Source organism: Anopheles merus, chromosome 3R (genome assembly GCF_017562075.2).
Source record: "Anopheles merus strain MAF chromosome 3R, AmerM5.1, whole genome shotgun sequence".
Classification (NCBI taxonomy): domain Eukaryota; kingdom Metazoa; phylum Arthropoda; class Insecta; order Diptera; family Culicidae; genus Anopheles; species Anopheles merus.
This window is the reverse complement of record NC_054084.1, coordinates 2,507,459-2,522,240: the sequence shown is the minus strand read 5'-3', so window position 1 is coordinate 2,522,240 and position 14,782 is coordinate 2,507,459. Positions and strand designations below refer to the sequence as shown.

Here is a 14,782-nt window from a genome sequence, read left to right as displayed (position 1 = left end):
GGCGAACCGCGCGTAAAGTGGTTCCATCCTTTCGTCGGTATCTCCTATGGTGGTGGAGCAGAACTTGTCGGAGCTGTAAATATGGATAAGGCGGACGAAAAACATACACACACAAACGCCACAAACCTGCTTGCACCAGGGTTGGCGGAGTGGAGAATGCCCTGCCAACGACACCCGGAGACCCGGATAAAACTTGTCTGCATTGTATCTGCTGCTGTTGCTGCTGCTGCGATGACCGACAGACGGGGGAAGGTGGACAAATATTTATCTTGCGTTGGAGCAGAAGAAAAAGTAGACGAGTGAATGAGGTTTGTCGTCACACATTTGCTCGAGAATCGAGTGTTGGGATTCTGGCGCCACCGCCAGGCACACCGAGTGACAAATAAATCGTCCTCCAGAATGCTGCCTCTCGCGTGCTCCGGAACGACGTGATGTGATTTTCAACATTTGCTGCCTCAACAGTGCTGCCGGTGGCGCTGCTGTGTTTGGCCAGTTGTGTGTGGCCCGCCCTTTTTCTTCCGATGGTGGTTTTGCCAATTTTTCAGCTGCTGACTCGCTTATTAGATTCTTGCTTGCTTCTTCCTGGAAGGATTCGTCCGACTTTCGGTCGTGACAGCGCTGTGTGGCGGGGGTTTTATTTCTTTTCCCAAGCTCCCTCGGGTGTGTTGCGCAATGCCAATCTGTGTTCCATTTACGAATTTTCACCCCGAGTGTCTCCACTTATTAGTCATTCCGAGTGGCGGAAGAAAGAACCATCGGGGCACTTTTTGTGAGGTTAAAGCAGCGAGGTTCTCCTGAGTGGCCTAAGCTCTGGTGAATGTCGAGTTTGTTATTTATGGCAAGAATATTTTGCATCATTTCTCACTCCCCAAATGACCAAGTGACGGAAGTGGTCCAAAGCTACAAAAAAAAAAAAAACAGAGAAAAGGAAAAAAAGAGCAATGCAAAGCAAATGTTCCACCACAAAGCACTTCTTCTCCACTTTGAGCTAGCACGACATTGAGCTAGTTTTCTTTTTGGTTGCTAATGATTGCTTTCTTGCTGGTGTAAGCCACCAAACGCAGCCAGCCAGTTCGTGTATTGGCTCATCCTTTTTTTGTGTTTTGCCATGATGCAATTCGAGCTTTGTTGCGGCTCGAAATGCCAAAGAAGGTCGAGTGCGCCAGGGAAGCAACAATTGATACACCAAATGGCAAAGAACCATTAACTGCTGCCTCCCAATCGCAGTGATCGCAAACCGACGGTGCGCTTTCTTGGCAAAACGGTTGCTACGACGACGTAGCCGCAAGCAATCCAATCCCCCACGTGGCCTACTGAAGACGCGCGACTTCAAGGTTTCGATCGGTTTATGAAAATCGTGGCTGGTAGATCTGTGTTGTGTGTTTGGGTTTGCTTGTTTTCTATATTGCGATGATGGCTCCTTTGGACCGATGAAGCCTCTCGAGAGGGGTGGAAATTGCATCACAAGAGCGCGCCCGTCGCGTGCACGCTTCGCCGATTTTCCATCACGAGCCGCACGGTGGTGTGTGTACGCCTTTCGTCATTCGGTCGTGGCGTGGAAGCCCTCGGTGGAAGGCAACGAATTGGAAAGGTTATCGATGGCTTCACTCTTTCCGACCAGCGCGTGGTACGATTGCGCGACGGACCTGGCACCCGTGGTACACGACTTTGGTGGTTACGTTCAAAGCGTTGCTGCTGTCCTCCCTGGGCGGGATGACAAGTTGCTGGAGTCCAGCGGGATCACGCAGGAGAATTGGGCCCACGCCGTCAAAAATGAATGACCGACTGGCGACTGGGACTATCCCGAGACGGGAACCAGCCTCCAGCGTAATTCACACAACAAACTGAGACGCGCTCTGGATATGTGTATGTGTGTTGGTGTGCCGTGTGAAAGGCTCTGAAAATAGACACAAAAAAAACAGAGCCGCGAGCCTCATTAGCCGGCTAAGCCATCAATCATGCACCCGATCGGTCCTTAGATCGCAATAATGATCCGCGGGAATCGGGCCAAACAGATGACAGAGCTCGTGACGCTGATTTCTTGACGCTTGTACCACCGTTTGGTGACGCAATTGGAGGTTGTATTCATTTTCGTTTCGACTGGCATTCTGACCAATGACCAATGTTTCTGCAGCCGGTCGGTTTGAGTTCGGTCACGCGTCCACCACAAATGGGGCGACAATTTTTCCGCACCCGATTTTCATTAGCCATCGCAAATCGAGGTGAAAAACAAGATAACAAGATCCCATTTCCCCGCTGGGCGAGAAAATCGTTAAACAAACAAAGACCTGTTCTTCCCCTCCAGCAGTCCACTATCAGTGGACTGTGTTGATCGTTGATAGGCACGGTACCACACCAATCACGGCCTCCATTTCCTCTCTAACGCTTTGGAGCAGCGGGCTGCTTAATGGTATAATTGAAGTTATTATCATATCAGCAACAGCACGCGGGCAGCACAGGGCTCGGGAATGGCAGGGCACCGATCTGCACCGCGCCGTTCGCTAATGGTTGTGTCGGGAGGGCTGTGTTGCCCTCGTCGGGTTTGTGCGTACAGGCTTGCCCTGTTGTGGTGCGTGTGTTAAAGAACTCATCACTGCGGGATCCCGCACATCGTACCCGTGTTTGGCCTCCCGGAAGATCAAGTTAGGGTTAATAAACGATTCCGTATTTTTCTCCCTCCTCTTTACTGGTATCTCTCTCCTTTTATTACACGACACGACGGTGCTGTTACACGTTGGGCGGAATATGGGAAAGAGAGCAAAGCTGTTAATGTCTTGCACACCTCGGATCTCTGAAAGGAAGGTGAAATGAAGGGAGGAAGAATTGATTCCGTTCCCTCCGCGAAGGGCTCCATCAAACTCCCATCGTCATCGTGATCGCGATCCGCCACGGCTCTGTGCACTCCGTGATTGCTGGTTGCTCGCTGCGCGCTCCTCAGTTCCGAATCATTTAAAGCCCAACAAACCACCTGGGCCTGTGTCGGCCCCATTCCGCCGCATCCGTCTCTGGACCGACCCTGCTGAGACCCTGCTGATCCGCTGTTTCCTTTCGCCGGAGCCGCTAGAACCGGCGTGCGGTGTGGGAAAACACAATCTTTAACTAGTTCTTCCGCAGCAGTAGAGGCGCTTTTTCAGTTTTACTACTACCCGCTTAGCGGTAGTCGCGAGTTGTTTGTTGCTCCACTTGCATAAAGATGTAATTAACGAGAGATGGAGCAGCAGGGTCTTTGGGAACGAGGAAGGTGGAGGGTGGACTGGGAATGACCGAGCATAGCGCGCGAGGAAACGATGCACGACGCCTCTTCTGCAGGTCGTCTCGATCTCGCTTCACCGCTGAGAAGCAACTGCTGCTGTGTCTTCCCTGTTTGGTTGGTTGGTTGGTGGCTGTGCAAAACCCACGACCCGGCTTGGCACTGTTTATGAGTCATCGGTCATCGTGATACATTGAGATTAATTGCCCCGCCCGGGCCTTTGTGACGGTGAAATTGTGTGGTAAATTTTGCAATCGTAAAATGGTAATGCCAAGCCATTTCGTGTGTAAGCTCGGTGTGTCTTTCTCGCTAGGATGGAAGATGGATGGATGCATGATTCGTATTATCGCTTCATGATGACGAACAATGTCGTGTTTATTGCTCGCCTAGCCCGTAGGTTCATGTGAACTGTTGAATAAATACAGCTGTTAGATAAAGTGCTCCAAATGCGCGCCTCTTTGCATCGTTCCGTTCCCCGGGAAGGTTGCCCAGAAAGATCATCCCAGAAATGGAAGGAAATGCCCCCAACCAACATCAACCACAACCGGGCTACGAAATGCTACGATAGCCAAAGAATGGCATCCACTGGCCAGCCTCCTTCGCCCTTTTTTCCCCCCGTGAAGCGCCTGGTGAAATGGTGACGATACGGCGGCACGAAAAGTTAGGTGTTACGACTGCAGAATGCCACACACATAAGCCTTTTTTTTGCCGGCAGACGACGACTACGACCACGACGACGACGAACCGCTGCTAGGGCCGCCATTCCAAGCGCTCACGGAACCATGACACCCCAGTGCGGCGCCTCTCTACGCACACGATGGCGATCCCATCTAAAAGGGTTGTTTTGTGTGTTGGCACCTTCAACTTCACGCTCTCTGTGCGCATGAAATTCCAATCCCAAAGCTGCTGTGGGATTCGGCAGAATGTGCTTGTTGAGCAGGTTCTTTGTGGTGTCGAGTGTTCGTGTGTATGTGTTTTTTCACATTACTCAAGTATCTTATTCGCACTCTCGGTTGAAGTTGGGCAGCAAAGGTGAGGTAAAAAAAATCCACAATACAATGATAGAATGCGCCTGCCAGAGGAAGAGAGAGAGCAATGCAACTGCCCCCGACTGCAATCAGTGTTTCGGGAACGTTCCAATTCGTTCTACTCCAGCATTCTTATCAAATGTTGCCACAGCGATGGAACAGTGGCCAGCGGTCTCGTGGTCGGAAAGTTATCAAAAGTTCGTCAGAAATGTTGTTTTTTGGTACAGCTTTGTCCATTGGCTCTTGGTGCATTGCTCCCTGCAACATGGCACGTGCCGTTGCTGATGTACCGTTGACAGCGAATTGCAAGTTCTGTGCAAAGGCCACCTTGTTGATTGATCCGATCCCACCTTCGCTCTGGGTCGTTGACGCATTCAGAACCGTTGTGGCATATAGTCTGAAGTGCATTCACTTTACGGCGTCTGATGCGCTTATAAAGAATGTTATCGACAAGGTAGACAAAGCAACCACGGCCTTGGCCAGAGTTTGGAGCTTTCTCACTTGCGCGAACGCACTGATGTGAAACGAGCCCGCTGTTGCAAGCGCCGTAGCTAGCAGCAGGCGCGGTTCGATATCGAGTTGGAGTCGTATGGTGCTGCTGCTGCTGTTGCATATCTTCACGCGGTGGTGCTGCCGAGGTTGGTTCGGTGGCAACCCCTGGGACATTTTCCGGCAAGCATCGCACACACCACACAATTCCAGCGGCCACATAACAACGGGCCATGCACGCACATTCGAGCGTTTCGGTTGCATGTGGCCGAAGGTTTGTGTGCAGCCGCCGCGTTTTCTTCATTCTAGCTTCTTGGCGTTCGCTTCGGTGTTTGTGTAATTTTGGATTGCTTCACTATGACGGGACGGTGTGTGGAGCAGGCCTTGTGCGGTTGGTTGCGGCGACTGGCTGGCTCTCGTTATCGGTGCATCCATCCAGCGGTTGTGTCATCGACGACGACGACGACGGTGGGCGAGAAAGGAAACAAAAGCGATGGGATAAGCGGTTGCAGCAGCATTTGTTGGCGGTGTTTCCGGCATTGCACGTTTTCCCTCTCAGAAAAAATGCTTATTTTTGACACACAAATAATCCTTCTAGCTTCGGGGTTTTCCCCCTTTATTCATCGTGGGTTCTGGACCACCCGGCATACACTGTGGATGTGCTTACCTTTATGTTTATAGCACCTTTGCACTTCTCCCCATTTCTTCATCCCCAAAATTGGAGGGATGCAGGCGGGCGCAATGTCTCTCAGCCATTGTGCAAATATGGGAGAGAATGGAAATGCTCTCTAATTTACTCCCCACACTAGGCCGAAGCTGCTTTCCTTGCTCCGCTTGAGTCCCCCCTATATCACCTTCTCCCTCCTCCCTTTCTATCACATTAGCAACGCACCCCTCGAAACGCACCCCCAGAGAACGTCATCTCTCTCGCTCGTACTCTTTCTCTCCCTCTCTCTCTTTTTCTCTATAGCTATTCTCTCTTTTGTTTTCCGAGTGGGTGGGAGAGAGCTTTTAATAGATCTCTCTCTCTCTCACTCGCGTGCGCGATTTCTCTCCACACGACTGGTTTTCTGGGGGTGACTTGGTTGGATCTCGGCAGCTCCCGGTTCGTTCATTTGTTTTCCGCTGTTCGCGAGATTTAGTAGCGCACCCGACGCCATCTCACGTCCATCGGATCTCTCGGCATCGTTATTCGTGGCTACAAGCCTCTATCCAGGTCCGGTTCTATTAGTTTTTTTTTTCGCACCCTCTGTGCGTGCGTGTGTGTAAGTGTGTGTAAGTGTGTTCTCTTCACCTCTTTCTTTATCCGGTCGGTGGTGTGTTTTTGTTGTTGGTCGTTGGTTGGTTGGTTCGGTTCAGTGAAGTTCTGTTCAGTGTGCAGTAGCGAGAGAAGCGAACGGCTGCTGTACCATCGTCTGCGTGCGTGTCCACTATATCCCGCTATCACACCCGGGTCCCGAGCCCCGAGCTGAGTGCTGTGTGAGGTGTGGTGTTAGGTGTGTGCGAAAGGTGAGCAGAATCCAATCTTCCCCAAGAGCACACACACACACACACACGCATGAGATATCCTGCAGTGAAAAGTGCGTCCCGTCCCGTCGCCTCCTGCGTGCCTTCCTCCCTTGACCGTGTCCTTTCTCGTCTGCGAGTGTGTCCGTGTCAGTGTGAGTGAGAGCTTTTAACTGTGTGGTGCAGCAATGTTAAACCAGTACGGTGCGGTCTGACCCTTCCGACCCCAGAGATCGCAGACGGTCTATTAAAGATATTGTGTGATCTTGTGTGTGTTTGTGTTTGTATGCAACAATGATGATTATGCTCCAGACGTGCGTGTGTGAACACAACTATTATCGGTGCGCTCTTCCCATGTTTGCCTTGTGTACAACCCTTTCTTCATCCCTCCCTTTCTTGGCCAGCTCCCCCCCGAGGGGGATGTATCTTGATAAAAAAGCGCCCTCCCAACGCACCGCGGAAGAGATATGTACGCATAAAAAAGAAGAGACGAAGAAGAAGAAGTAAAACACTCGGCCTTCTTACATTGTACCGCTGGGCGAGCTGGAGCCCCGTGCAGACCACGGTAACAACATCCGTCGGCAGCATCAACACCCCATGCGAGCTTGAAACTAAGCGAGAAATAATATGTACACTTCAAGACGGAGAGCTAGTGTGATGCGTGGGGGGCAGGGGGAGGGGGGGGGCGAAAGCGCTAACTTTCCTTCCAGTGGTGATGGTGGTGCTGGTGGTAGTGGTGCCTCAAAGATGGAAGTGCAAAAGGCACACAAGAATTTCGCTGTGTGAATATGCTTAAGGGCCGACGCCTGCTGCTCTCTATCTCGCTCTCTCTCTCTCTCTCTCTCTCTCTCTCTCTCTCTCTCTCTCTCACTCTATCGTCCCCATTTGTGCATGTGCGTGTGTGCGTGTGTGTGTGCCCGTGAGCCTTCCAAATTCGTAGCTCCTGCAGGGTCCCCCTCACCCCACAGCTGTCGCCAGAGAATGTGACGCAAGGTGTGCCGTTTACGTCCCAAAAACCCTAAGGGCCTTTGCTTTGGAGAAGAAAATCAGCTGTCACACTGGTGCGCGAACAAGACGACAAAAGGACCACGGTGACCCACCACCAACTGTCCCCACTCCCTCCCCTTTCCGATTGTTCGCTGGCCGCCGTTTGGTTGAAGTTGCGCGTTGTTGTGGTTATTGGTGCTGTGCTCTTCGGTGATCAAAGAACCCATCGGTCAGCGCTATACGATAATATACGCCCAAACTGGCCGTTCCACACACACACACACAAACACTCACAGCGGAGGAGAAAGCAGCGAAGCTTGTCCATTCGGTGGGCCGCATCAGATGGCTACAGGGCAAAGCAGGACAAGGGGAAAGGTAGCCGGGGCTGGCGCGGTCGGCTAGTTGGATGGCCCGGGGGACGGGATCGTGTTATTGTGTAGTGTGTTTTGTTGTGTTGTGTTACCCCCATGTAAGAGCGTTGCGATGGTGACGAGCGGAAAACAGTGGAGGAACAAGAGATTTTCGAACTTCATGTGTGTCGGTGTGTGTGTGTGTGTGTGTAGAGGGTTTCTCCCCATGTTTGTGTGTGTGTGTGCTTGAATGGGGGGTGCGATCGCGAAACACGCCAAGCGCATGGTGAAAAGATCTTCGTGGCTCGATGCTTTTCGTCTTGCATCTCTGTCTGCAGCACCGCACACACTCCCCCCCGCGGACACGGAGTTGTTTCTTTGCACCATCCACCCGCTGTTGGGCTGTTGTTTGATTGGGGCCTTCTGGCCACCCTCCCCAAGCGTTATACGTAGCGCCCAGAATCGAGATTTCGTAGCTTTTTCTTACCAGTTTTCGTTGCCCTTGCACTGTCGAGCCCCACCGGTGATGCTACACGGCAAATCGAGCTGTCGAGAATTCCGGTTCTCTGTGCTTCCCCCCCCCCCCTCCCGTCCTTTCATCGTACGAAAACAGGAACCAGCGGGCTCATCCCGCAAAGTGGTGGAAACTTGCTGGCAGGAAATAAGTAGGCTGAGCACAGTGTCGTTTCCGCTCCTAGCGTGGCGTTGATCGTGGCTAAACAGCTTTCCTCTGACCTAGGTAGAAAGGAAAGAAGGGCAATTTTCAACAGACAAGAACGAAATGGTGACAACGTTTCTGCAAAATGCAGCTCCTCAAATGCCGAGACACGCTAAAGCGAAGGCTAGGCTAAGCAGTAATCTAATAGCTCGATTTCGGCACATGCAGTCGCGGAAAGTCAACATTAATCTTTCGAGACGCCCTCGTTTCGGCGGAATGGAAAGGAGATACTCGACGTCCGCTCGAGATGCGAATTCAGGTTGATTAAGGGTTGGGTTTTTGCAGCTGCCTGACCTGAATGTTTGGGCAGTATTTTTGGTTTTCTTTGCGCGCCCTTCTCTCGATGGGAGGCTTTTTTCGTCTTGGCTTTGCTGTCAAATGATGCCATCCCAAGGACAGCCGTACGCTAAAAAGCTCTCCTGTCATTTCAGCTGTTTCTCTCTTCCCTCGCGCTGTCCTCGGACAATCTATTTTGGTGTTTGGCCTGCTGTGGCTTTTTTTCTGGTGGATGCATGATTTATTATGATTTGACGCCCGTACTTTTTGCTGAGCCGAGTCTTTGATGGCCAAAGGTCTGCAACGCCATGAAGTCCTTTCTTTGGCATCTCTGCTTTGTCCTAGACTCCTTAATACATAATGAACCATTTGCATAAAATTGAGCAAAATGAATACTTCTTCTCTAGACTACAACATGTTGTGAGACACGTTTGTCCTGAAGTTCACTAGAGTTTATCATCACCAAACAACAGTAGTGCTAGAGGAACGAAGTTTCGTATCTTGTGTACGACACGCCGTCCCAGAAACTGGGTCATTCGACGCGACTTTTGACTCCACGGCTCCGTCCACTGTATTGCTGGGTTGGTTCTGTGGGGTGCACGATTTCGTTTGCTTTGTTTGTTTTCGGTTCGACTTTTGCTTTATCTGGGCGACCGTAGCAGCACCGACGAACGACCAGCATAAAACTTTACAGCACTGTGTCCTCCTGAGATTGGCCGTTTGTGACAATCTACCACTGTTGCGCCCATTGGCCGGAGCCGAGCCGAGAAGGACCGGGTAAAAGCGCACCGAATGGGGCCGATTTAGTGGCGGGCCAGTTTGCTTTCGGGCGGTGCGTCAAGTCGCGGACCATTCCCTTTGGAAAATGGTGCAAATGACGGGGCAAATAATTAAAGGCAATCGAACACTTTCCGCGTGCCGGATTTTCTTGCCCGCGTGGCGGCTTGGGAGCATTTGGGAACGAAATACAAGGGGAAAATTGCAATCGAAAGCAATCAAACTTTTCGATTGAGAGGGGAGGACGGGGGGGGGGGGGTAGAGAGAAGCCAGCAAGTAGAAAAGACGAAGAACAAAATCAATCGCGCACCAGTGGACAACGACGAAAGTCGATCGAATGGGAAAAGCGTCGCGCGAATTGGTGAAATTGTTATGCTTTCTTGCATGCTGTAATTGATTTCGTTCGGGTCCAAATGTAGGAAATTGTTAGGAGTTGCTGCTTGCACCATTTCTTTGACGAGTCTTGCTCAGAAGTAAATCCAATAATAGCAATCATTTCGGTTTTATGAATCTGAATAATTATTCACTAATAGGCTGAAATTTCGAATTAAACATTGAACGTGGTGGACCTAAGGGTACTGGAATTGGCGTTTATGATCAAATGCATCTGCGGAGCGATGGCCTCATTTGAAATGAATCGGCGGCACTTTCAACCGATAGAACTCCGTCCGTTTCTTCATTAAACCCCAGACTGGTTCCTGTATTGTTTGCTTATGTTTACATAAGCATTTGTTTATATCTTCAACAATGCTCTCTCTCCGTCTCACGTACAATTGAACATGAACAATGGACACGATGTCGGCAATGGTGCTGGGGGGTGTATTTTATTTCCGAACGAATATTATTTTTAAGATCTGTTTGTTGCACAAGCACTTCCGCAAACGCTCTGTCAGAACTCTAGCAAAGGGCTGGGAATAGTGTAAAGTAATCTCAAGCAAAAACCAAACAAAGCTAACGATCACTCCACCCATATACAGATACCAAATAATAGACAGATCCACAACATTGAATGCACGTACCGCTAAAACGTCCTGCCTGTAGAGCAGTGCGAAGCTGCTTTTGTTTTTGTAGTACTGATCAAACAAGCCCGACTCGAAGAATGCGTGTATATAGAACGGGAACAGCTCACGTATGAGAGATTTGTCGAAGAAGTAATACAACAAATGATACTTCAAAAACACCGTGTTGGCCACTCGCAAATTATGTTTGAATGCAGCGTGAGCCGCTTTGTCGATGTTGCGCATATTTTCTATCAACAGCGTAGTGATGTGCGTATTATCGCGACTGTTGAACAGATAGCACATGTTGTCCAGCGAGTCACCCGGCTTGCTTAGTGGCAGATTCAAATGGTTGGAAAATTTGGTGCTGGGTGGAAAAATGCAATTGTTGCGTATTTCATCCGCTGAGTTGATCTCCGGGAAGAAGCGCGTATAGGAAAGGTACGAGATGATCAATGACTGGTAGCAGGATACGATCACAATGGACAGTAAACAGTAGTTGGTAATGATCTGTTGCTCGAACCAACCGCCATACGTTCTGGACGGTCCGCCTAGCAGGCACATGATCATCTCTAGAGCGTTATCCACCACGCTACTCTTGTTAAGAACATCTCCAAACAATGACAGTACCACAGCCAGTACAGAGATCAAGGAGAACAGTGCGATCCAACTATTGTAATCGAACGGATCTACTAGTACCCAGATGATCGGTTTCGGTTTGCTGTGTGGAACTAGAACACTGATGAATGTACTGCCAAGGGCCAGAATCTTGTCCGTGCCGAGGAACGATACGCCCATGTTCAATACACCGTAGTCGGCAGGGCCATCCGTGCTCGTTGTAGCCTCAAACGTTCCATTCCGTTGCCGCGCTATGGTTTCTCCGAGATATGCGTCGAAGGTGGCTATCTCAAGATTGCCAGCTGGCAACACCAAGCGAAGCTTTCGTCCGTACAGGTTCTTCAGGTCGTTCGGGACACGTATGTCGGACGGATCGAGCTGTATGGATTGATTCGTGAAGAAATTCTTGTGATGAATCTCTACGCTGGATCGGTTGTACAAAATGTGGTACGCTCGGTCGAGAATGAATAGTTTTCCACTGTCCAGTTCGTTCATAAAAATGTTTTCCTTCAGCTTGGGGTGAAATATGAAGTAACGGCTGCCGTAATGACGTGCCGTGTAAGGCTGTGGAAGAAATCCGGACATTTGTTGGCAGAGATGGTATTAGTTTAGTGGAAGTAGTAACATACGTTTAACCTTTCATGTCCTCGAGCCATCAGAACAGCACAACGGCGAGTCTCGTATGTCCAGTAGGTCAAACCGTTACGCTGGTTGGATATGATTTTTGGTGGTTCATTTAGCTTCAAAATGGCCATTAAAATGTCTTCCGAGAGAGCATCATTGGCGTAGTTGAGGATGAAAAACTTTTTGTAGCGCCATGGTGGACACCACTGCTTTTGGAGTTCCACAAATGCTTTCACAATGAAGGTTATATCGGAATGTGGAGGAGATAGCAATGCAAATGAGTTTGTTAGATTTCCACAGACAGGCCAAGTGTAAGAAAGTGTGATAACAGTCACTATTAGTAGTATATGTGAATGAGACATGATGGTGAATCAACACTTTCTGACTGCATCCCAGAATCACCTAACGCGGACTAGGAACTAGGAATGCAAATCGCACAAAGAAAGGGCTATTTGTGACATTTCATTAAAGTATAACAACATTTAATGAAACTGTCTGTATGTTTTTGTGATTGTTCCTTGCGTGCACGTGCACAACATAGAGCTGAAGAACATTCAAAGGCGCATTGCATTGTTAATGAGCTTGACATTCAATTTCGTTGCAATCACACTAAAATGTTGAAATCGTTACTGTAATGTATCTAATAATTTCGCAGCAATTTTTCAACACTGACCAGCTGCCACTTCCGCTGCCAGAGACAGATGTGAGCAATTCCTGGCAATGTGCGGTTTGGTGTCTTCTCGGACAGCTCGCTCGCACAAATGGCAAGAGTGTGGCCGAAAGTTGTTGGTTCTCGTTCCGCTGCAGCCAAAATAAAACGTGACTCATGGAAACATCACGTACCTTTCCACTTTTCGTCATTAAAGCTGGTGAAAACTGGCATCATCCGGCTGGTGTTCTTTCCGATCGCGATAAACCGATACAAGTACAGAACTGCCGTACCACAAATTCTCACAGATGTTATCGGTTTTCATGAAAAATCTGCCAGCATACTGAAACCGTCACTCAGAACCATTCGCATACTATGCAGTGGTTGAAAATGACCAACAGCTCAGCTCTACTGCTCTGAAGCTGAAGTGTTGGTCGTTGTATTTTTAGAACCGAATTTCAAATTCCTTCATTATTTCTTGCGCATCTGCTCGGTGGTTGCACTGTGTGTGTGTGTGTGTGTGTGTTGCATTCGTAAGTATTGGACACTGCCACAGTATGGTTGTGTAGGTTTGGAATGGTCATCAACAACGTTAAAAACGATGGATTGCAATTGAGGTGCATTTGATGGTCGCAGTGAAGGTTCAATCGGTATTTTCAAAATATTTGCATACGCTCAGTGAGGTTGCATGTATCAAGATGCAGCATCGAAGCTTCTTCTCGCGGAGTGTTTTAAGACCATATTGTGCAATAGCAAGGGCGGCCCCTTGCGAGAGCTAATCGACAATCACTCGATCGTTTTCCGTGGTTGACGGAAGTGGCACTGAGATGGAACGAACAGGCAGAGAGATAGAGGTTGCGTCAAGTGTACGCGGAAAGCGAAATGCTTTTCCACCGACTGGCGACGCATCTGACCATTTAAACCGTCCCTGAGTGCTTTCGATGTTGTCGCCGGATGAGTACAAAGGATGGGCGGCCGCACGACAAGCTCCCGTGGCCATGCTGTAACGTAATCTTGTCGAATCGATCTCAAAATCACGATGCGTGGCGACTTCTCGCACTTTGCTACCATCTCCGGTCCCCACACACCACACACCACGCGCACACATGCTGCCCTTGGGCGCTTCTTTCTCCTGCCCAATACCGTTCCGATGTGATGGTGTGCCGCGTGTTGGATGATGATTTTTTAAGTAAATTACCCTTACGAAGCCATAATTAAGGACGGCATAAGTTTCGATAAGCTGCCTTTGTTGCAAATGACTCGTTCGATGGCACGGCAGTGTGTGGTGTGACGACAGCCAGAGGGTTGGGCTTCTTTCTGTGCCACCCGTATAAGGCATCTCGACAATTTTGGTAAGAAATCATTATGCCTGCATGATGAAGCTCACGATGGAGAAGACTGCTGCTGCTGCTTTCTTCGGTGCGTTACTTGCCCGGCTGGAGGAAGTCGAGGAGGAAAGGGCACTGCGCGTGCGGTGTGTGTCTTACGGTGGAGAATGAGCACTCGAGCATTGTAGTAAAAATTTGTTTTTATGGAAACCCTTCAAATTCCTGCGGCAGTTTTGGTTTACGCAGTCCATTAGCCCAAATAAAATACCTTTTATGGTGATGGAAAAATACAAAAAGATGGAATCGAAATTGAAACATTTGAACTAAAACTTCCCTTTTTTTCAATCGTTAACGTTGGATTTCATACGGATTTGCCCTTGTTTTGCCGATATTGAATGACGGGAGAAAAAAAGTAAATCAGAATCCTTCCTCTGCTTCCTCACTGGGCGGATCTTGTTGGAGTCATTTTCATTTAACCCGATTCGTCAGGCACAGGTTGCGTTGATAATTGTTTTTCTTTTGTTTACGTTTGATTAATGTTCAAGGTTTTGACAGTACGTACCTTCATCATCTTCTCAGTTTGGTGGAAAAAATAGGAAGTTAATCGTGGTCAGATTGAATCGAATCGAATGTAACTCGTTTTAAGAGTGATTGTGCAAGAAGCGTTCCAAAATGCACATAATGTACACAGTTTTGTAATAATCATCTATCAAAGCTAATATATACTACATGAAACGTTTATCTAATAAAAATGTTTTCTTTTCTCTCTCAGCAGGTACGCATTGTCGAAGTTCCGTGAAGATTATAGAACATATAGAACATTAGACGGTAAGCAACTACATAACTGTTTCTATTGTTGATTAAAGCATGGCTAAGGCTATTCGAATCAATGTAATGCCCTTAGTTCCGCCAACGATAAGATCGCATATTTGGGGGATGTTAAGATAAGATTGCGGTTAGCTTGGGAAAGCATAAACGTCGAAGGGAGGACAAGTGGAGAAGAATATCATCGTTTGCAGAGCATTCGCGTACGTCACAAGCGTGGTTATAGGCAGTATTACTTTCGCATGCTTCTGATAACGTCAGCAACAGCGTGTGAGGGGTATTGCTCGATTATTAATTCGCTCATCTATCTTATCAACGCCGTTTACGTGGGAGAAGGGGCATACGTGGACGGAAGTACC

At 48.9% G+C, this 14,782-nt stretch overlaps 1 protein-coding gene across 7 annotated transcripts in view; it reads left to right on the top strand.

Moving 5' to 3' along the window:
* The window catches only part of LOC121597499 (protein phosphatase 1 regulatory subunit 14B), a 32,044-nt gene that overhangs the window by 6,074 nt on the left and 11,188 nt on the right, over nucleotides 1–14,782 (top strand). The window contains exons 1-2 of one of the 7 annotated variants that reach the window (XM_041923306.1): nucleotides 5,875–6,042; nucleotides 14,371–14,426. The gene's annotated coding sequence lies outside the window, so the exon portion shown is untranslated. Of the gene's footprint in view, nucleotides 1–5,874; nucleotides 6,277–14,370; nucleotides 14,427–14,782 lie in introns of those variants that run through there. The other 6 variants (XM_041923305.1, XM_041923304.1, XM_041923308.1 and 3 more) reach the window with 6 other exon arrangements.